The following is a 23,900-nucleotide window of genomic DNA, read 5'->3' on the forward strand; positions in this document are numbered from 1 at the left end:
CTCTGCCCGCTACTACAGAGGGGAGCACAGCCACCGTAGCCCAGAGTACTGTGGAAAAATCAAGCCCTACTACCTCTCCTCTAGCAGAGAGTAGCACCTCTGAAGGCATGAGTGTAACAGCGGACATGCCCACTGCTTCAAGAGCCACCTCTAGCCCTAGTGAGACGAGCCCTATTCCTGCAAACACCACAGTAGCAAAGACAAGCCCAAAATTCTTTCCTTCCGGTGCAAGAACTGAATCCACAGAAACGGGCACAAGTGCAAGTGCTGAGAAGACGAGCGCCTCTCTTGCCACAAGCCCAGTCCAAGACATTTCAGCCATGGCCAGCAGTACAGCAGCTGGATCAAGGCCAACGTCGGAAGGGAGCACTCCTTTCCCTGAGACGGGCACTGTAGCTACAGAGACATCTCCTGCTGGGCCACACACCAGCACTGCATCTCAGACGGTAACAAGTACGGTGCGCAGCACCCCTGGCGGAGGCAAAAGCCCTAATACCTCCCTACCCAGAACTTCGGCGGAAACCACAGAGATGGCTGGAAGCTCCCCATCTGCTGAGACCATGACTGGCTCTGTAACTGGCCGCATCACTGAAGAAATATCGACAATTCCAAGCAGTACAACAGCTGGGACACCCACCACTAAGCCGACCATAGGACCTACCTCGGCACCCGAAAGCGCTACCCCTCTTCATATGACAGCGAAGGTGGGCACCACTGTGGGAGCTGAGAGCAGCACCGGCCTCTTTTTCTCAAGTCCATCAGCTGAGAGCACTACGGAAAAGGCAACGCCACCTTCTCAGACGAGGACTGTCGCTGAGACCTCCAGCCAAGCTGAGATCACAACATCGGAGTCCCTAATAAGTAGAGACATAGTTACAACCGTCCCAATCTCCAGTAACCCTTCCGGTACTGCAAGACCAAGGGACACCTTCAGAACTGCAGAAGGCACCAGCGCTGTGCCACACACCAGTTCACCTCGTGGGATGACAACTGGAGAAGACACTACTAGAATAGCAGAGACCAGCACAGTTCCCTTCCAACCCACTACGTCATCTGAGTCCACAAAAGGGTCTGCAAGTAAATCTGCTTCGACAACACACATGTCTCAGACACCTTCCCAGTCGGGGAGTACGTTAGCGGTGGGGAACATCACGCCAGAGAATTCAGGTGTGAGCGCAGCAGAGAGCACCAGGAGATCGGATACACCAACCGCAGCAAGTTCCTCGATAGAAACGGAAATATCCACAGTTCTCCCAAAAATCAGTACTCCCCAGGCAACGGCTAAGACGCTGGGCATCACTCGTGCAAAAGAAGAAACCACAACTATCTCTCCTGTAATTCCATCAGGCAGGTCCACAGAGATGTCCGGAAGAACATCTGTTCCCACCACTTTTGCTCCTCTCCCCGCTACTACAGAGGGGAGCACAGCCACCGTAGCCCAGAGTACTGTGGAAAAATCAAGCCCTACTACCTCTCCTCTAGCAGAGACTAGCACCTCTGAAGGCATGAGTGTAACAGCGGACATGCCCACGGCTTCAAGAGCCACCTCTAGCCCTAGTGAGACGAACCCTATTCCTGCAAACACCACAGTAGCAAAGAGAAGCCCAAAATTCTTTCCTTCCGGTGCAAGAACTGAATCCACAGAAACGGGCACAAGTGCAACTGCTGAGAAGACGAGCGCCTCTCCTGCCACAAGCCCAGTCCAAGACACTTCAGCCATGGTCAGCAGTTCAGCAGCTGGATCAAGGCCAACGTCGGAAGGGAGCACTCCTTTCGCTGAGACGGGCACTGTAGCTACAGAGACATCTCCTGCTGGGCCACACACCAGCACTGCATCTCAGACAAGAACAAGCACGGTGCGCAGCACCACTGGCGGAGGCACAAGCCCAAATACCTCCCTACCCAGAACTTCGGTGGAAACCACAGAGATGGCTGGAAGCTCCCCATCTGCTGAGACCAGGACTGGCTCTGTAACTGGCCACGTCACTGAAGAAATATCGACAATTCCAAGCAGTACAATAGCTGGGACACCCACCACTAAGCTGACCATGGGACCTACCTCGGTACCCGAAAGCGCTACCCCGCTTCATACGACAGCGAAGGTGGGCACCACTGCGGGAGCTGAGAGCAGCACCGGCCTCTTTTTCTCACGTCCATCATCTGAGAGCACTACGGAAAAGGCAACGCCACCTTCTCAGACGAGGACTGTCGCTGAGACCTCCAGCCAAGCTGAGATCACAACATCGGAGTCCCTAACAAGTAGAGACATAGTCACAACCGTCCCAATCTCCAGTAACCCTTCCGGTACTGCAAGACCAAGGGACACCTTCAGAACTGCAGAAGGCACCAGCGCTGTGCCACACACCAATTCACCTCGTGGGATGACAACTGGAGAAGACACTACTAGAATAGCAGAGACCAGCACAGTTCCCTTCCAACCCACTACGTCATCTGAGTCCACAAAAGGGTCTGCAAGTAAATCTGCTTCGACAACACACATGTCTCAGACACCTTCGCAGACGGAGAGTACGTTAGCGGTGGGGAACAGCACGCCAGAGAACTCAGGTGTGAGCGCAGCAGAGAGCACCAGGAGATCGGATACACCAAACGCAGCAAGTTCCTCGACAGAAACGGAAATATCCACAGTTCTCCCAAAAATCAGTACTGCCCAGGTAATGGCTGAAACCCTGGGCATCACTCGTGCAAAAGAAGAAACCACAACTGTCTCTCCTGCAATTCCATCAGGCAGGTCCACAGAGACGTCCGGAAGAACATCTGTTCCCACCACTTTTGCTCCTCTCCCCGCTACTACAGAGGGGAGCACAGCCACCGTAGCTCAGAGTACGGCGGAAAAATCAAGCCCTACTACCTCTCCTCTAGCAGACACTAGCACCTCTGAAGGCACAAGTGTAACAGCGGAGATGCCCACTGCTTCAAGCCCTCGTGAGAAGAGCACTATTCCTAGAAACACCACAGTAGCAAAGACAACCCCCAAATTCTTTCCTTCTGGTGCAACAACTGAATCCACAGGAATGGGCACAAGTGCAAGTGCTGAGAAGACGAGCGCCTCTCTTGCCACAAGCCCAGTCCAAGACATTTCAGCCATGGCCAGCAGTTCAGCAGCTGGATCAAGGCCAACGTCGGAAGGGAGCACTCCTTTCCCTGAGATGGGCACTGTAGCTACAGAGACATCTCCTGCTGGGCCACACACCAGCACTGCATCTCAGACGACAACAAGCACGGTGCGCAGCACCCCTGGCGGAGGCACAAGCCCAAATACTTCCCTACCCAGAACTTCAGCGGACACCACAGAGATGGCTGGAAGCTCCCCATCTGCTGAGACCATGACTGGCTCTGTAACTGGCCGCGTCACTGAAGAAATATCGACATTTCCAAGCAGTACAACAGCTGGTACACCCACCACTAAGCCGACCATAGGACCTACCTCGGCACCCGAAAGCGCTACCCCTCTTCATACGACAGCGAAGGTGGGCACCACTGTGGGAGCTGAGAGCAGCACCGGCCTCTTTTTCTCAAGTCCATCAGCTGAGATCACTACGGAAAAGGCAACGCCACCTTCTCAGACGAGGACTGTCGCTGAGACCTCCAGCCAAGCTGAGATCACAACATCGGAGTCCCAAACAAGAAGAGACTCAATCACAACCGTCCCACTCTCCAGTAACCCTTCTGGTACTGCAAGACCAAGGGACAGGTTTACAACTGCAGAAAGCACCAGCGCTGTGCCAATAACCAGTTCACCTCATGGGATGACAACTGGAGAAGACACTACTAGAATAGCAGAGACCAGCACAGTTCCCTTCCAACCCACTACGTCATCTGAGTCCACAAAAGGGTCTGCAAGTAAATCTGCTTCGACAACACACATGTCTCAGGCAACTTCCCAGAGGGAGAGTACGTTAGCGGTGGGGAACATCATGCCAGAGAACTCAGGTGTGAGCGCAGCAGAGAGCACCAGGAGATCGGATACACCAACCGCAGCAAGTTCCTCGATAGAAACGGAAATATCCACAGTTCTCCCAAAAATCAGTACTCCCCAGGCAACGGCTGAGATGCTGGGCATCACTCGTGCAAAAGAAGAAACCACAACTGTCTCTCCTGCAATTCCATCAGGCAGGTCCACAGAGATGTCCGGAAGAACATCTGTTCCCACCACTTTTGCTCCTCTGCCCGCTACTACAGAGGGGAGCACAGCCACCGTAGCCCAGAGTACTGTGGAAAAATCAAGCCCTACTACCTCTCCTCTAGCAGAGAGTAGCACCTCTGAAGGCATGAGTGTAACAGCGGACATGCCCACTGCTTCAAGAGCCACCTCTAGCCCTAGTGAGACGAGCCCTATTCCTGCAAACACCACAGTAGCAAAGACAAGCCCAAAATTCTTTCCTTCCGGTGCAAGAACTGAATCCACAGAAACGGGCACAAGTGCAAGTGCTGAGAAGACGAGCGCCTCTCTTGCCACAAGCCCAGTCCAAGACATTTCAGCCATGGCCAGCAGTTCAGCAGCTGGATCAAGGCCAACGTCGGAAGGGAGCACTCCTTTCCCTGAGACGGGCACTGTAGCTACAGAGACATCTCCTGCTGGGCCACACACCAGCACTGCATCTCAGACGGTAACAAGTACGGTGCGCAGCACCCCTGGCGGAGGCAAAAGCCCAAATACCTCCCTACCCAGAACTTCGGCGGAAACCACAGAGATGGCTGGAAGCTCCCCATCTGCTGAGACCATGACTGGCTCTGTAACTGGCCACGTCACTGAAGAAATATCGACAATTCCAAGCAGTACAACAGCTGGGACACCCACCACTAAGCCGACCATAGGACCTACCTCGGCACCCGAAAGCGCTACCCCTCTTCATATGACAGCGAAGGTGGGCACCACTGTGGGAGCTGAGAGCAGCACCGGCCTCTTTTTCTCAAGTCCATCAGCTGAGAGCACTACGGAAAAGGCAACGCCACCTTCTCAGACGAGGACTGTCGCTGAGACCTCCAGCCAAGCTGAGATCACAACATCGGAGTCCCTAATAAGTAGAGACATAGTTACAACCGTCCCAATCTCCAGTAACCCTTCCGGTACTGCAAGACCAAGGGACACCTTCAGAACTGCAGAAGGCACCAGAGCTGTGCCACACACCAGTTCACCTCGTGGGATGACAACTGGAGAAGACACTACTAGAATAGCAGAGACCAGCACAGTTCCCTTCCAACCCACTACGTCATCTGAGTCCACAAAAGGGTCTGCAAGTAAATCTGCTTCGACAACACACATGTCTCAGACACCTTCCCAGTCGGGGAGTACGTTAGCGGTGGGGAACATCACGCCAGAGAATTCAGGTGTGAGCGCAGCAGAGAGCACCAGGAGATCGGATACTCCAACCGCAGCAAGTTCCTCGATAGAAACGGAAATATCCACAGTTCTCCCAAAAATCAGTGCTCCCCAGGCAACGGCTGAGACGCTGGGCATCACTCGTGCAAAAGAAGAAACCACAACTGTCTCTCCTGCAATTCCATCAGGCAGGTCCACAGAGATGTCCGGAAGAACATCTGTTCCCACCACTTTTGCTCCTCTCCCCGCTACTACAAAGGGGAGCACAGCCACCGTAGCTCAGAGTACGGCGGAAAAATCAAGCCCTACTACCTCTCCTCTAGCAGACACTAGCACCTCTGAAGGCACAACTGTAACAGCGGAGATGCCCACTGCTTCAAGCCCTCGTGAGAAGAGCACTATTCCTAGAAACACCACAGTAGCAAAGACAACCCCCAAATTCTTTCCTTCTGGTGCAACAACTGAATCCACAGGAATGGGCACAAGTGCAAGTGCTGAGAAGACGAGCGCCTCTCTTGCCACAAGCCCAGTCCAAGACATTTCAGCCATGGCCAGCAGTTCAGCAGCTGGATCAAGGCCAACGTCGGAAGGGAGCACTCCTTTCCCTGAGACGGGCACTGTAGCTACAGAGACATCTCCTGCTGGGCCACACACCAGCACTGCATCTCAGACGGCAACAAGCACGCTGCGCAGCACCCCTGGCGGAGGCAAAAGCCCAAATACTTCCCTACCCAGAACTTCAGCAGAAACCACAGAGATGGCTGGAAGCTCCCCGTCCGCTGAGACCATGACTGGCTCTGTAACTGGCCGCGTCACTGAAGAAATATCGACAATTCCAAGCAGTAAAACAGCTGGGACACCCACCACTAAGCCGACCATAGGACCTACCTCGGCACCCGAAAGCGCTACCCCTCTTCATATGAGAGCGAAGGTGGGCACCACTGTGGGAGCTGAGAGCAGCACCGGCCTCTTTTTGTCACGTCCATCAGCTGAGAGCACTACGGAAAAGGCAACGCCACCTTCTCAGACCAGGACTGTCGCTGAGACCTCCAGCCAAGCTGAGATCACAACATCGGAGTCACTAACAAGTAGAGACATAGTTACAACCGTCCCAATCTCCAGTAACCCTTCCGGTACTGCAAGACCAAGGGACACCTTCAGAACTGCAGAAGGCACCAGCGCTGTGCCAATAACCAGTTCACCTCGTGGGATGACAACTGGAGAAGACACTACTAGAATAGTAGAGACCAGCACAGTTTCCTTCCAACCCACTATGTCATCTGAGTCCACAAAAGGGTCTGCAAGTAAATCTGCTTCGACAACACACATGTCTCAGACACCTTCCCAGTCGGGGAGTACGTTAGCACTTGGGAGCAGTACGCTAGAGAACTCAAGTGTAAGAGCAGCAGAGAGCACCAGGAGATCGGATACACCAACCGCAGCAAGTTCCTCGATAGAAACGGAAATATCCACAGTTCTCCCAAAAATCAGTACTCCCCAGGCAACGGCTGAGACGCTGGGCATCACTCGTGCAAAAGAAGAAACCACAACTGTCTCTCCTGTAATTCCATCAGGCAGGTCCACAGAGATGTCCGGAAGAACATCTGTTCCCACCACTTTTGCTCCTCTCCCCGCTACTACAAAGGGGAGCACAGCCACCGTAGCCCAGAGTACTGTGGAAAAATCAAGCCCTACTACCTCTCCTCTAGCAGAGACTAGAACCTCTGAAGGCATGAATGTAACAGCGGACATGCCCACTGCTTCAAGAACCACCTCTAGCCCTAGTGAGACGAGCCCTATTCCTGCAAACACCACAGTAGCAAAGACAAGCCCAAAATTCTTTCCTTCCGGTGCAAGAACTGAATCCACAGAAACGGACAAAAGTGCAACTGCTGAGAAGACGAGCGCCTCTCCTGCCACAAGCCCAGTCCAAGACACTTCAGCCATGGTCAGCAGTTCAGCAGCTGGATCAAGGCCAACGTCGGAAGGGAGCACTCCTTTCCCTGAGACGGGCAATGTAGCTACAGAGACATCTCCTGCTGGGCCACACACCAGCACTGCATCTCAGACGACAACAAGGACGGTGCGCAGCACCACTGGCGGAGGCACAAGCCCAAATACCTCCCTACCCAGAACTTCGGCGGAAACCACAGAGATGGCTGGAAGCTCCCCATCTGCTGAGACCAGGACTGGCTCTGTAACTGGCCACGTCACTGAAGAAATATCGACAATTCCAAGCAGTACAATAGCTGGGACACCGACCACTAAGCTGACCATGGGACCTACCTCGGTACCCGAAAGCGATACCCCGCTTCATACGACAGCGAAGGTGGGCACCACTGTGGGAGCTGAGAGCAGCACCAGCCTCTTTTTCTCACGTCCATTATCTGAGAGCACTACGGAAAAGGCAACGCCACCTTCTCAGATGAGGACTGTTGCTGAGACCTCCACCCAAGCTGAGATCACAACATCGGAGTCCCTAACAAGTAGAGACATAGTCACAACCGTCCCAATCTCCAGTAACCCTTCCGGTACTGCAAGACCAAGGGACACCTTCAGAACTGCAGAAGGCACCAGCACTGTGCCACACACCAGTTCACCTCGTGGGATGACAACTGGAGAAGATACTACTAGAATAGCAGAGACCAGCACAGTTCCCTTCCAAACCACGACGTCATCTGAGTCCACAAAAGGGTCTGCAAGTAAATCTGCTTCGACAACACACATGTCTCAGACAACTTCCCAGACGGAGAGTACGTTAGCGGTGGGGAACAGCACGCCAGAGAATTCAGGTGTGAGCGCAGCAGAGAGCACCAGGAGATCGGATACACCAAACGCAGCAAGTTCCTCGATAGAAACGGAAATATCCACAGTTCTCCCAAAAATCAGTACTCCCCAGGTAATGGCTGAAACGCTGGGCAGCACGAGTGCAAAAGAAGAAACCACAACTGTCTCTCCTGCAATTCCATCAGGCAGGTCCACAGAGATGTCCGGAAGAACATCTGTTCCCACCACTTTTGCTCCTCTCCCCGCTACTACAGAGGGGAGCACAGCCACCGTAGCCCAGAGTACGGCGGAAAAATCAAGCCCTACTACCTCTCCTCTAGCAGACACTAGCACCTCTGAAGGCACGAGTGTAACAGCGGAGATGCCCACTGCTTCAAGCCCTCGTGAGAAGAGCACTATTCCTAGAAACACAACAGTAGCAAAGACAACCCCCAAATTCTTTCCTTCTGGTGCAACAACTGAATCCACAGGAATGGGCAAAAGTGCAAGTGCTGAGAAGACGAGCGCCTCTCTTGCCACAAGCCCAGTCCAAGACATTTCAGCCATGGCCAGCAGTTCAGCAGCTGGATCAAGGCCAACGTCGGAAGGGAGCACTCCTTTCCCTGAGACGGGCACTGTAGCTACAGAGACATCTCCTGCTGGGCCACACACCAGCACTGCATCTCAGACGGCAACAAGCACGGTGCGCAGCACCCCTGGCAGAGGCAAAAGCCCAAATACTTCCCTACCCAGAACTTCAGCAGAAACCACAGAGATGGCTGGAAGCTCCCCATCTGCTGAGACCATGACTGGCTCTGTAACTGGCCGCGTCACTGAAGAAATATCGACAATTCCAAGCAGTACAACAGCTGGGACACCCACCACTAAGCCGACCATAGGACCTACCTCGGCACCCGAAAGCGCTACCCCTCTTCATACGACAGCGAAGGTGGGCACCACTGTGGGAGCTGAGAGCAGCACCCGCCTCTTTTTGTCACGTCCATCAGCTGAGAGCACTACGGAAAAGGCAACGCCACCTTCTCAGACGAGGAGTGTCGCTGAGACCTCCAGCCAAGCTGAGATCACAACATCGGAGTCCCTAACAAGTAGAGACATAGTTACAACCGTCCCAATCTCCAGTAACCCTTCCGGTACTGCAAGACCAAGGGACACCTTCAGAACTGCAGAAGGCACCAGCGCTGTGCCACACACCAGTTCACCTCGTGGGATGACAACTGGAGAAGACACTACTAGAATAGTAGAGACCAGCACAGTTTCCTTCCAACCCACTATGTCATCTGAGTCCACAAAAGGGTCTGCAAGTAAATCTGCTTCGACAACACACATGTCTCAGACACCTTCCCAGTCGGGGAGTACGTTAGCGGTGGGGAACATCACGCCAGAGAATTCAGGTGTGAGCGCAGCAGAGAGCACCAGGAGATCGGATACTCCAACCGCAGCAAGTTCCTCGATAGAAACGGAAATATCCACAGTTCTCCCAAAAATCAGTGCTCCCCAGGCAACGGCTGAGACGCTGGGCATCACTCGTGCAAAAGAAGAAACCACAACTGTCTCTCCTGCAATTCCATCAGGCAGGTCCACAGAGATGTCCGGAAGAACATCTGTTCCCACCACTTTTGCTCCTCTGCCCGCTACTACAAAGGGGAGCACAGCCACCGTAGCCCAGAGTACTGTGGAAAAATCAAGCCCTACTACCTCTCCTCTAGCAGAGACTAGCACCTCTGAAGGCATGAATGTAACAGCGGACATGCCCACTGCTTCAAGAGCCACCTCTAGCCCTAGTGAGACGAGCCCTATTCCTGCAAACACCACAGTAGCAAAGACAAGCCCAAAATTCTTTCCTTCCGGTGCAAGAACTGAATCCACAGAAACGGGCAAAAGTGCAACTGCTGAGAAGACGAGAGCCTCTCCTGCCACAAGCCCAGTCCAAGACACTTCAGCCATGGTCAGCAGTTCAGCAGCTGGATCAAGGCCAACGTCGGAAGGGAGCACTCCTTTCCCTGAGACGGGCACTGTAGCTACAGAGACATCTCCTGCTGGGCCACACACCAGCACTGCATCTCAGATGTCAACAAGCATGGTGCGCAGCACCACTGGCGGAGGCACAAGCCCAAATACCTCCCTACCCAGAACTTCGGTGGAAACCACAGAGATGGCTGGAAGCTCCCCATCTGCTGAGACCAGGACTGGCTCTGTAACTGGCCACGTCACTGAAGAAATATCGACAATTCCAAGCAGTACAATAGCTGGGACACCCACCACTAAGCTGACCATGGGACCTACCTCGGTACCCGAAAGCGCTACCCCGCTTCAAAAGACAGCGAAGGTGGGCACCACTGCGGGAGCTGAGAGCAGCACCGGCCTCTTTTTCTCACGTCCATCATCTGAGAGCACTACGGAAAAGGCAACGCCACCTTCTCAGACGAGGACTGTCGCTGAGACCTCCAGCCAAGCTGAGATCACAACATCGGAGTCCATAGCAAGTAGAGACATAGTCACAACCGTCCCAATCTCCAGTAACCCTTCCGGTACTGCAAGACCAAGGGACACCTTCAGAACTGCAGAAGGCACCAGCGCTGTGCCACACACCAGTTCACCTCGTGGGATGACAACTGGAGAAGACACTACTAGAATAGCAGAGACCAGCACAGTTCCCTTCCAACCCACTACGTCATCTGAGTCCACAAAAGGGTCTGCAAGTAAATCTGCTTCGACAACACACAGGTCTCAGACAACTTCCCAGACGGAGAGTACGTTAGCAGTGGGGAACAGCACGCCAGAGAACTCAGGTGTGAGCGCAGCAGAGAGCACCAGGAGATCGGATACACCAAACGCAGCAAGTTCCTTGATAGAAACGGAAATATCCACAGTTCTCCCAAAAATCAGTATTCCCCAGGCAATGGCTGAAACGCTGGGCAGCACGAGTGCAAAAGAAGAAACCAGAACTGTCTCTCCTGCAATTCCATCAGGCAGGTCCACAGAGATGTCCGGAAGAACATCTGTTCCCACCACTTTTGCTCCTCTCCCCGCTACTACAGAGGGGAGCACAGCCACCGTAGCTCAGAGTACGGCGGAAAAATCAAGCCCTACTACCTCTCCTCTAGCAGACACTAGCACCTCTGAAGGCACGAGTGTAACAGCGGAGATGCCCACTGCTTCAAGCCCTCGTGAGAAGAGCACTATTCCTAGAAACACAACAGTAGCAAAGACAACCCCCAAATTCTTTCCTTCTGGTGCAACAACTGAATCCACAGGAATGGGCGCAAGTGCTGAGAAGACGAGCGCCTCTCTTGCCACAAGCCCAGTCCAAGACACTTCAGCCATGGCCAGCAGTTCAGCAGCTGGATCAAGGCCAACGTCAGAAGGGAGCACTCCTTTCCCTGAGACGGGCACTGTAGCTACAGAGACATCTCCTGCTGGGCCACACACCAGCACTGCATCTGAGACGACAACAAGCACGGTGCGCAGCACCCCTGGCGGAGGCACAAGCCCAAATACTTCCCTACCCAGAACTTCAGCAGACACCACAGAGATGGCTGGAAGCTCCCCATCTGCTGAGACCATGACTGGCTCTGTAACTGGCCGCGTCACTGAAGAAATATCGACAATTCCAAGCAGTACAACAGCTGGCACACCCACCACTAAGCCGACCATAGGACCTACCTCGGCGCCCAAAAGCGCTACCCCTCTTCATACGACAGCGAAGGTGGGCACCACTGTGGGAGCTGAGAGCAGCACCGGCCTCTTTTTCTCAAGTCCATCAGCTGAGATCACTACGGAAAAGGCAACGCCACCTTCTCAGACGAGGACTGTCGCTGAGACCTCCAACCAAGCTGAGATCAGAACATCGGAGTCCCAAACTAGAAGAGACTCAATCACAACCGTCCCACTCTCCAGTAACCCTTCTGGTACTGCAAGACCAAGGGACAGGTTTACAACTGCAGAAAGCACCAGCGCTGTGCCAATAACCAGTTCACCTCATGGGATGACAACTGGAGAAGACACTACTAGAATAGCAGAGACCAGCACAGTTCCCTTCCAACCCACTACGTCATCTGAGTCCACAAAAGGGTCTGCAAGTAAATCTGCTTCGACAACACACATGTCTCAGGCAACTTCCCAGACGGAGAGTACGTTAGCGGTGGGGAACATCATGCCAGAGAACTCAGGTGTGAGCGCAGCAGAGAGCACCAGGAGATCGGCTACACCAACCGCAGCAAGTTCCTCGATAGAAACGGAAATATCCACAGTTCTCCCAAAAATCAGTACTCCTCAGGCAACGGCTGAGATGCTGGGCATCACTCGTGCAAAAGAAGAAACCACAACTGTCTCTCCTGCAATTCCATCAGGCAGGTCCACAGAGATGTCCGGAAGAACATCTGTTCCCACCACTTTTGCTCCTCTGCCCGCTACTACAGAGGGGAGCACAGCCACCGTAGCCCAGAGTACTGTGGAAAAATCAAGCCCTACTACCTCTCCTCTAGCAGAGAGTAGCACCTCTGAAGGCATGAGTGTAACAGCGGACATGCCCACTGCTTCAAGAGCCACCTCTAGCCCGAGTGAGACGAACCCTATTCCTGCAAACACCACAGTAGCAAAGAGAAGCCCAAAATTCTTTCCTTCCGGTGCAATAACTGAATCCACAGAAACGGGCACAAGTGCAACTGCTGAGAAGACGAGCGCCTCTCCTGCCACAAGCCCAGTCCAAGACATTTCAGCCATGGCCAGCAGTTCAGCAGCTGGATCAAGGCCAACGTCGGAAGGGAGCACTCCTTTCCCTGAGATGGGCACTGTAGCTACAGAGACATCTCCTGCTGGGCCACACACCAGCACTGCATCTCAGACAAGAACAAGCACGGTGCGCAGCACCCCTGGCGGAGGCACAAGCCCAAATACCTCCCTACCCAGAACTTCGGTGGAAACCACAGAGATGGCTGGAAGCTCCCCATCTGCTGAGACCAGGACTGGCTCTGTAACTGGCCACATCACTGAAGAAATATCGACAATTCCAAGCAGTACAATAGCTGGGACACCCACCACTAAGCTGACCATGGGACCTACCTCGGTACCCGAAAGCGCTACCCCTCTTCATACGACAGCGAAGGTGGGCACCACTGCGGGAGCTGAGAGCAGCACCGGCCTCTTTTTCTCACGTCCATCATCTGAGAGCACTACGGAAAAGGCAACGCCACCTTCTCAGACGAGGACTGTCGCTGAGACCTCCAGCCAAGCTGAGATCACAACATCGGAGTCCCAAACAAGAAGAGACTCAATCACAACCGTCCCACTCTACAGTAACCCTTCTGGTACTGCAAGACCAAGGGACAGGTTTACAACTGCAGAAAGCACCAGCGCTGTGCCAATAACCAGTTCACCTCATGGGATGACAACTGGAGAAGACACTACTAGAATAGCAGAGACCAGCACAGTTCCCTTCCAACCCACTACGTCATCTGAGTCCACAAAAGGGTCTGCAAGTAAATCTGCTTCGACAACACACATGTCTCAGACACCTTCGCATACGGAGAGTACGTTAGCGGTGGGGAACAGCACGCCAGAGAACTCAGGTGTGAGCGCAGCAGAGAGCACCAGGAGATCGGATACACCAACCGCAGCAAGTTCCTCGATAGAAACGGAAATATCCACAGTTCTCCCAAAAATGAGTACTCCCCAGGTAATGGCTGAAACGCTGGGCAGCACGAGTGCAAAAGAAGAAACCACAACTGTCTCTCCTGCAATTCCATCAGGCAGGTCCACAGAGACGTCCGGAAGAACATCTGTTCCCACCACTTTTGCTCCTCTCCCCGCTACTACAGAGGGGAGCACAGCCACCGTAGCTCAGAGTACGGCGGAAAAATCAAGCCCTACTACCTCTCCTCTAGCAGACACTAGCACCTCTGAAGGCACAAGTGTAACAGCGGAGATGCCCACTGCTTCAAGCCCTCGTGAGAAGAGCACTATTCCTAGAAACACCACAGTAGCAAAGACAACCCCCAAATTCTTTCCTTCTGGTGCAACAACTGAATCCACAGGAATGGGCACAAGTGCAAGTGCTGAGAAGACGAGCGCCTCTCTTGCCACAAGCCCAGTCGAAGACACTTTAGCCACGGCCAGCAGTTCAGGAGCTGGATCAAGGCCAACGTCGGAAGGGAGCACTCCTTTCCCTGAGACGGGCACTGTAGCTACAGAGACATCTCCTGCTGGGCCACACACCAGCACTGCATCTCAGACGGCAACAAGCACGCTGCGCAGCACCCCTGGCGGAGGCAAAAGCCCAAATACTTCCCTACCCAGAACTTCAGCAGAAACCACAGAGATGGCTGGAAGCTCCCCATCTGCTGAGACCATGACTGGCTCTGTAACTGGCCGCGTCACTGAAGAAATATCGACAATTCCAAGCAGTACAACAGCTGGGACACCCACCACTAAGCCGACCATAGGACCTACCTCGGCACCCGAAAGCGCTACCCCTCTTCATACGACAGCGAAGGTGGGCACCACTGTGGGAGCTGAGAGCAGCACCGGCCTCTTTTTGTCACGTCCATCAGCTGAGAGCACTACGGAAAAGGCAACGCCACCTTCTCAGACCAGGACTGTCGCTGAGACCTCCAGCCAAGCTGAGATCACAACATCGAAGTCCCTAACAAGTAGAGACATAGTTACAACCGTCCCAATCTCCAGTAACCCTTCCGGTACTGCAAGACCAAGGAACTCCTTCAGAACTGCAGAAGGCACCAGCGCTGTGCCAATAACCAGTTCACCTCGTGGGATGACAACTGGAGAAGACACTACTAGAATAGTAGAGACCAGCACAGTTTCCTTCCAACCCACTATGTCATCTGAGTCCACAAAAGGGTCTGCAAGTAAATCTGCTTCGACAACACACATGTCTCAGACACCTTCCCAGTCGGGGAGTACGTTAGCACTTGGGAGCAGTACGCTAGAGAACTCAAGTGTAAGAGCAGCAGAGAGCACCAGGAGATCGGATACACCAACCGCAGCAAGTTCCTCGATAGAAACGGAAATATCCACAGTTCTCCCAAAAATCAGTACTCCCCAGGCAACGGCTGAGATGCTGGGCATCACTCGTGCAAAAGAAGAAACCACAACTATCTCTCCTGTAATTCCATCAGGCAGGTCCACAGAGATGTCCGGAAGAACATGTGTTCCCACCACTTTTGCTCCTCTCCCCGCTACTACAAAGGGGAGCACAGCCACCGTAGCCCAGAGTACTGTGGAAAAATCAAGCCCTACTACCTCTCCTCTAGCAGAGACTAGAACCTCTGAAGGCATGAATGTAACAGCGGACATGCCCACTGCTTCAAGAACCACCTCTAGCCCTAGTGAGACGAGCCCTATTCCTGCAAACACCACAGTAGCAAAGACAAGCCCAAAATTCTTTCCTTCCGGTGCAAGAACTGAATCCACAGAAACGGACAAAAGTGCAACTGCTGAGAAGACGAGCGCCTCTCCTGCCACAAGCCCAGTCCAAGACACTTCAGCCATGGTCAGCAGTTCAGCAGCTGGATCAAGGCCAACGTCGGAAGGGAGCACTCCTTTCCCTGAGACGGGCAATGTAGCTACAGAGACATCTCCTGCTGGGCCACACACCAGCACTGCATCTCAGACGACAACAAGCACGGTGCGCAGCACCACTGGCGGAGGCACAAGCCCAAATACCTCCCTACCCAGAACTTCGGCGGAAACCACAGAGATGGCTGGAAGCTCCCCATCTGCTGAGACCAGGACTGGCTCTGTAACTGGCCACGTCACTGAAGAAATATCGACAATTCCAAGCAGTACAATAGCTGGGACACCGACCACTAAGCTGACCATGGGACCTACCTCGGTACCCGAAAGCGCTACCCCGCTTCATCTGACAGCGAAGGTGGGCACCACTGCGGGAGCTGAGAGCAGCACCAGCCTCTTTTTCTCACGTCCATCATCTGAGAGCACTACGGAAAAGGCAACGCCACCTTCTCAGATGAGGACTGTTGCTGAGACCTCCAACCAAGCTGAGATCACAACATCGGAGTCCCTAACAAGTAGAGACATAGTCACAACCGTCCCAATCTCCAGTAACCCTTCCGGTACTGCAAGACCAAGGGACACCTTCAGAACTGCAGAAGGCACCAGCACTGTGCCACACACCAGTTCACCTCGTGGGATGACAACTGGAGAAGATACTACTAGAATAGCAGAGACCAGCACAGTTCCCTTCCAACCCACTACGTCATTTGAGTCCACAAAAGGGTCTGCAAGTAAATCTGCTTCAACAACACACATGTCTCAGACAACTTCCCAGACGGAGAGTACGTTAGCGGTGGGGAACATCATGCCAGAGAATTCAGGTGTGAGCGCAGCAGAGAGCACCAGGAGATCGGATACACCAAACGCAGCAAGTTCCTCGATAGAAACGGAAATATCCACAGTTCTCCCAAAAATCAGTACTCCCCAGGTAATGGCTGAAACGCTGGGCAGCACGAGTGCAAAAGAAGAAACCACAACTGTCTCTCCTGCAATTCCATCAGGCAGGTCCACAGAGATGTCCGGAAGAACATCTGTTCCCACCACTTTTGCTCCTCTGCCCGCTACTACAGAGGGGAGCACAGCCACCGTAGCTCAGAGTACGGCGGAAAAATCAAGCCCTACTACCTCTCCTCTAGCAGACACTAGCACCTCTGAAGGCACGAGTGTAACAGCGGAGATGCCCACTTCTTCAAGCCCTCGTGAGAAGAGCACTATTCCTAGAAACACAACAGTAGCAAAGACAACCCCCAAATTCTTTCCTTCTGGTGCAACAACTGAATCCACAGGAATGGGCACAAGTGCAAGTGCTGAGAAGACGAGCGCCTCTCTTGCCACAAGCCCAGTCCAAGACACTTCAGCCATGGCCAGCAGTTCAGGAGCTGGATCAAGGCCAACGTCGGAAGGGAGCACTCCTTTCCCTGAGATGGGCACTGTAGCTACAGAGACATCTCCTGCTGGGCCACACACCAGCACTGCATCTGAGACGACAACAAGCACGGTGCGCAGCACCCCTGGCGGAGGCACAAGCCCAAATACTTCCCTACCCAGAACTTCAGCAGACACCACAGAGATGGCTGGAAGCTCCCCATCTGCTGAGACCATGACTGGCTCTGTAACTGGCCGCGTCACTGAAGAAATATCGACAATTCCAAGCAGTACAACAGCTGGCACACCCACCACTAAGCCGACCATAGGACCTACCTCGGCGCCCAAAAGCGCTACCCCTCTTCATACGACAGCGAAGGTGGGCACCACTGTGGGAGCTGAGAGCAGCACCGGCCTCTTTTTCTCAAGTCCATCAGCTGAGATCACTACGGAAAAGGCAACGCCACCTTCTCAGACGAGGACTGTCGCTGAGACCTCCAGCCAAGCTGAGATCAGAACATCGGAGTCCCAAACTAGAAGAGACTCAATCACAACCGTCCCACTCTACAGTAACCCTTCTGGTACTGCAAGACCAAGGGACAGGTTTACAACTGCAGAAAGCACCAGCGCTGTGCCAATAACCAGTTCACCTCATGGGATGACAACTGGAGAAGACACTACTAGAATAGCAGAGACCAGCACAGTTCCCTTCCAACCCACTACGTCATCTGAGTCCACAAAAGGGTCTGCAAGTAAATCTGCTTCGACAACACACATGTCTCAGGCAACTTCCCAGACGGAGAGTACATTAGCGGTGGGGAACATCATGCCAGAGAACTCAGGTGTGAGCGCAGCAGAGAGCACCAGGAGATCGGCTACACCAACCGCAGCAAGTTCCTCGATAGAAACGGAAATATCCACAGTTCTCCCAAAAATCAGTACTCCTCAGGCAACGGCTGAGATGCTGGGCATCACTCGTGCAAAAGAAGAAACCACAACTGTCTCTCCTGCAATTCCATCAGGCAGGTCCACAGAGATGTCCGGAAGAACATCTGTTCCCACCACTTTTGCTCCTCTGCCCGCTACTACAGAGGGGAGCACAGCCACCGTAGCCCAGAGTACTGTGGAAAAATCAAGCCCTACTACCTCTCCTCTAGCAGAGAGTAGCACCTCTGAAGGCATGAGTGTAACAGCGGACATGCCCACGGCTTCAAGAGCCACCTCTAGCCCGAGTGAGACGAACCCTATTCCTGCAAACACCACAGTAGCAAAGAGAAGCCCAAAATTCTTTCCTTCCGGTGCAATAACTGAATCCACAGAAACGGGCACAAGTGCAACTGCTGAGAAGACGAGCGCCTCTCCTGCCACAAGCCCAGTCCAAGACACTTCAGCCATGGTCAGCAGTTCAGGAGCTGGATCAAGGCCAACGTCGGAAGGGAGCACTCCTTTCCCTGAGACGGGCACTGTAGCTACAGAGACATCTCCTGCTGGGCCACACACCAGCACTGCATCTCAGACAAGAACAAGCACGGTGCGCAGCACCCCTGGCGGAGGCACAAGCCCAAATACCTCCCTACCCAGAACTTCGGTGGAAACCACAGAGATGGCTGGAAGCTCCCCATCTGCTGAGACCAGGACTGGCTCTGTAACTGGCCACATCACTGAAGAAATATCGACAATTCCAAGCAGTACAATAGCTGGGACACCCACCACTAAGCTGACCATGGGACCTACCTCGGTACCCGAAAGCGCTACCCCTCTTCATACGACAGCGAAGGTGGGCACCACTGCGGGAGCTGAGAGCAGCACCGGCCTCTTTTTCTCACGTCCATCATCTGAGAGCACTACGGAAAAGGCAACGCCACCTTCTCAGACGAGGACTGTCGCTGAGACCTCCAGCCAAGCTGAGATCACAACATCGGAGTCCCTAACAAGTAGAGTCATAGTCACAACCGTCCCAATCTCCAGTAACCCTTCCGGTACTGCAAGACCAAGGGACACCTTCAGAACTGCAGAAGGCACCAGTGCTGTGCCACACACCGATTCACCTCGTGGGATGACAACTGGAGAAGACACTACTAGAATAGCAGAGACCAGCACAGTTCCCTTCCAACCCACTACGTCATCTGAGTCCACAAAAGGGTCTGCAAGTAAATCTGCTTCGACAACACACATGTCTCAGACACCTTCGCATACGGAGAGTACGTTAGCGGTGGGGAACAGCACGCCAGAGAACTCAGGTGTGAGCGCAGCAGAGAGCACCAGGAGATCGGATACTCCAACCGCAGCAAGTTCCTCGATAGAAACGGAAATATCCACAGTTCTCCCAAAAATCAGTACTCCCCAGGTAATGGCTGAAACGCTGGGCAGCACGAGTGCAAAAGAAGAAACCACAACTGTCTCTCCTGCAATTCCATCAGGCAGGTCCACAGAGACGTCCGGAAGAACATCTGTTCCCACCACTTTTGCTCCTCTCCCCGCTACTACAGAGGGGAGCACAGCCACCGTAGCTCAGAGTACGGCGGAAAAATCAAGCCCTACTACCTCTCCTCTAGCAGACACTAGCACCTCTGAAGGCACAAGTGTAACAGCGGAGATGCCCACTGCTTCAAGCCCTCGTGAGAAGAGCACTATTCCTAGAAACACCACAGTAGCAAAGACAACCCCCAAATTCTTTCCTTCTGGTGCAACAACTGAATCCACAGGAATGGGCACAAGTGCAAGTGCTGAGAAGACGAGCGCCTCTCTTGCCACAAGCCCAGTCCAAGACACTTTAGCCACGGCCAGCATTTCAGGAGCTGGATCAAGGCCAACGTCGGAAGGGAGCACTCCTTTCCCTGAGATGGGCACTGTAGCTACAGAGACATCTCCTGCTGGGCCACACACCAGCACTGCATCTGAGACGACAACAAGCACGGTGCGCAGCACCCCTGGCGGAGGCACAAGCCCAAATACTTCCCTACCCAGAACTTCAGCAGACACCACAGAGATGGCTGGAAGCTCCCCATCTGCTGAGACCATGACTGGCTCTGTAACTGGCCGCGTCACTGAAGAAATATCGACAATTCCAAGCAGTACAACAGCTGGCACACCCACCACTAAGCCGACCATAGGACCTACCTCGGCGCCCGAAAGCGCTACCCCTCTTCATACGACAGCGAAGGTGGGCACCACTGTGGGAGCTGAGAGCAGCACCGGCCTCTTTTTCTCAAGTCCATCAGCTGAGATCACTACGGAAAAGGCAACGCCACCTTCTCAGACGAGGACTGTCGCTGAGACCTCCAGCCAAGCTGAGATCAGAACATCGGAGTCCCAAACAAGAAGAGACTCAATCACAACCGTCCCACTCTCCAGTAACCCTTCTGGTACTGCAAGACCAAGGGACAGGTTTACAACTGCAGAAAGCACCAGCGCTGTGCCAATAACCAGTTCACCTCATGGGATGACAACTGGAGAAGACACTACTAGAATAGCAGAGACCAGCACAGTTCCCTTCCAACCCACTACGTCATCTGAGTCCACAAAAGGGTCTGCAAGTAAATCTGCTTCGACAACACACATGTCTCAGGCAACTTCCCAGACGGAGAGTACGTTAGCGGTGGGGAACATCATGCCAGAGAACTCAGGTGTGAGCGCAGCAGAGAGCACCAGGAGATCGGATACACCAACCGCAGCAAGTTCCTTGATAGAAACGGAAATATCCACAGTTCTCCCAAAAATCAGTACTCCTCAGGCAACGGCTGAGATGCTGGGCTTCACTCGTGCAAAAGAAGAAACCACAACTGTCTCTCCTGCAATTCCATCAGGCAGGTCCACAGAGATGTCCGGAAGAACATCTGTTCCCACCACTTTTGCTCCTCTGCCCGCTACTACAGAGGGGAGCACAGCCACCGTAGCCCAGAGTACTGTGGAAAAATCAAGCCCTACTACCTCTCCTCTAGCAGAGAGTAGCACCTCTGAAGGCATGAGTGTAACAGCGGACATGCCCACTGCTTCAAGAGCCACCTCTAGCCCGAGTGAGACGAACCCTATTCCTGCAAACACCACAGTAGCAAAGAGAAGCCCAAAATTCTTTCCTTCCGGTGCAAGAACTGAATCCACAGAAACGGGCACAAGTGCAACTGCTGAGAAGACGAGCGCCTCTCCTGCCACAAGCCCAGTCCAAGACACTTCAGCCATGGTCAGCAGTTCAGCAGCCGGATCAAGGCCAACGTCGGAAGGAAGCACTCCTTTCCCTGAGATGGGCACTGTAGCTACAGAGACATCTCCTGCTGGGCCACACACCAGCACTGCATCTCAGACGACAACAAGCATGGTGCGCAGCACCACTGGCGGAGGCACAAGCCCACATACCTCCCTACCCAGAGCTTCGGCGGAAACCACAGAGATGGCTGGAAGCTCCCCATCTGCTGAGACCAGGACTGGCTCTGTAACTGGCCACATCACTGAAGAAATATCGACAATTCCAAGCAGTACAATAGCTGGGACACCCACCACTAAGCTGACCATGGGACCTACCTCGGCACCCGAAAGCGCTACCCCGCTTCATACGACAGCGAAGGTAGGCACCACTGCGGGAGCTGAGAGCAGCACCAGCCTCTTTTTCTCACGTCCATCATCTGAGAGCACTACGGAAAAGGCAACGCCACCTTCTCAGACGAGGACTGTCGCTGAGACCTCCAGCCAAGCTGAGATCACAACATCAGAGTCCCTAACAAGTAGAGACATAGTCACAACCGTCCCAATCTCCAGTAACCCTTCCGGTACTGCAAGACCAAGGGACACCTTCAGAACTGCAGAAGGCACCAGCGCTGTGCCAAAAACCAGTTCACCTCGTGGGATGACAACTGGAGAAGATATTACTAGAATAGCAGAGACTAGCACAGTTCCCTTCCAACCCACTACGTCATCTGAGTCCACAAAAGGGTCTGCAAGTAAATCTGCTTCGACAACACACATGTCTCAGACAACTTCCCAGACGGAGAGGACGTTAGCGGTGGGGAACATCACGCCAGAGAATTCAGGTGTGAGCGCAGCAGAGAGCACCAGGAGATCGGATACACCAACCGCAGCAAGTTCCTCGATAGAAACGGAAATATCCACAGTTCTCCCAAAAATCAGTACTCCCCAGACAACGGCTGAGACGCTGGGCGTCACTCGTGCAAAAGAAGAAACCACAACTGTCTCTCCTGCAATTCCATCCGGCAGATCCACAGAGATGTCCGGAAGAACATCTGTTCCCACCACTTTTGCTCCTCTCCCCGCTACTACAGAGGGGAGCACAGCCACCGTAGCCCAGAGTACTGTGGAAAAATCAAGCCCTACTACCTCTCCTCTAGCAGAGACTAGCACCTCTGAAGGCATGAATGTAACAGCGGATATGCCCACTGCTTCAAGAGCCACCTCTAGCCCTAGTGAGACGAGCCCTATTCCTGCAAACACCACAGTAGCAAAGACAAGCCCAAAATTCTTTCCTTCCGGTGCAAGAACTGAATCCACAGAAACGGGGAAAAGTGCAACTGCTGAGAAGACGAGCGCCTCCCCTGCCACAAGCCCAGTCCAAGACACTTCAGCCATGGTCAGCAGTTCAGCAGCTGGATCAAGGCCAACGTCGGAAGGGAGCTCTCCTTTCTCTGAGACGGGCACTGTAGCTACAGAGACATCTCCTGCCGGGCCACATACCAGCACTGCATCTCAGATGACAACAAGCACGGTGCGCAGTACCACTGGCGGAGGCACAAGCCCAAATACCTCCCTACCCAGAACTTCGGTAGAAACCACAGAGATGGCTGGAAGCTCCCCATCTGCTGAGACCATGACTGGCTCTGTAACTGGCCGCGTCACTGAAGAAATATCAACAATTCCAAGCAGTACAACAGCTGGTACACCCACCACTAAGCCGACCATAGGACCTACCTCGGCACCCGAAAGCGCCACCCCTCTTCATACGACAGCGAAGGTGGGCACCACTGTGGGAGCTGAGAGGAGCACCGGCCTCTTTTTCTCAAGTCCATCAGCTGAGAGCACTACGGAAAAGGCAACGCCACCTTCTCAGACGAGGACTGTCGCTGAGACCTCCAGCCAAGCTGAGATCACAACATCGGAGTCCCAAACAAGAAGAGACTCAATCACAACCGTCCCACTCTACAGTAACCCTTCTGGTACTGCAAGACCAAGGGACAGGTTTACAACTGCAGAAAGCACCAGCGCTGTGCCAATAACCAGTTCACCTCATGGGATGACAACTGGAGAAGACACTACTAGAATAGCAGAGACCAGCACAGTTCCCTTCCAACCCACTACGTCATCTGAGTCCACAAAAGGGTCTGCAAGTAAATCTGCTTCGACAACACACATGTCTCAGACACCTTCCCAGTCGGGGAGTACGTTAGCACTTGGGAGCAGTACGCTAGAGAACTCAAGTGTAAGAGCAGCAGAGAGCACCAGGAGATCGGATACACCAACCGCAGCAAGTTCCTCGATAGAAACGGAAATATCCACAGTTCTCCCAAAAATCAGTACTCCCCAGGCAACGGCTGAGACGCTGGGCATCACTCGTGCAAAAGAAGAAACCACAACTGTCTCTCCTGCAATTCCATCAGGCAGGTCCACAGAGATGTCCGGAAGAACATCTGTTCCCACCACTTTTGCTCCTCTGCCCGCTACTACAGAGGGGAGCACAGCCACCGTAGCCCAGAGTACTGTGGAAAAATCAAGCCCTACTACCTCTCCTCTAGCAGAGAGTAGCACCTCTGAAGGCATGAGTGTAACAGCGGACATGCCCACTGCTTCAAGAGCCACCTCTAGCCCTAGTGAGACGAGCCCTATTCCTGCAAACACCACAGTAGCAAAGACAAGCCCAAAATTCTTTCCTTCC

This window comes from Natator depressus, chromosome 25 (assembly GCF_965152275.1).
Source record: "Natator depressus isolate rNatDep1 chromosome 25, rNatDep2.hap1, whole genome shotgun sequence".
NCBI lineage: Eukaryota > Metazoa > Chordata > Testudines > Cheloniidae > Natator > Natator depressus.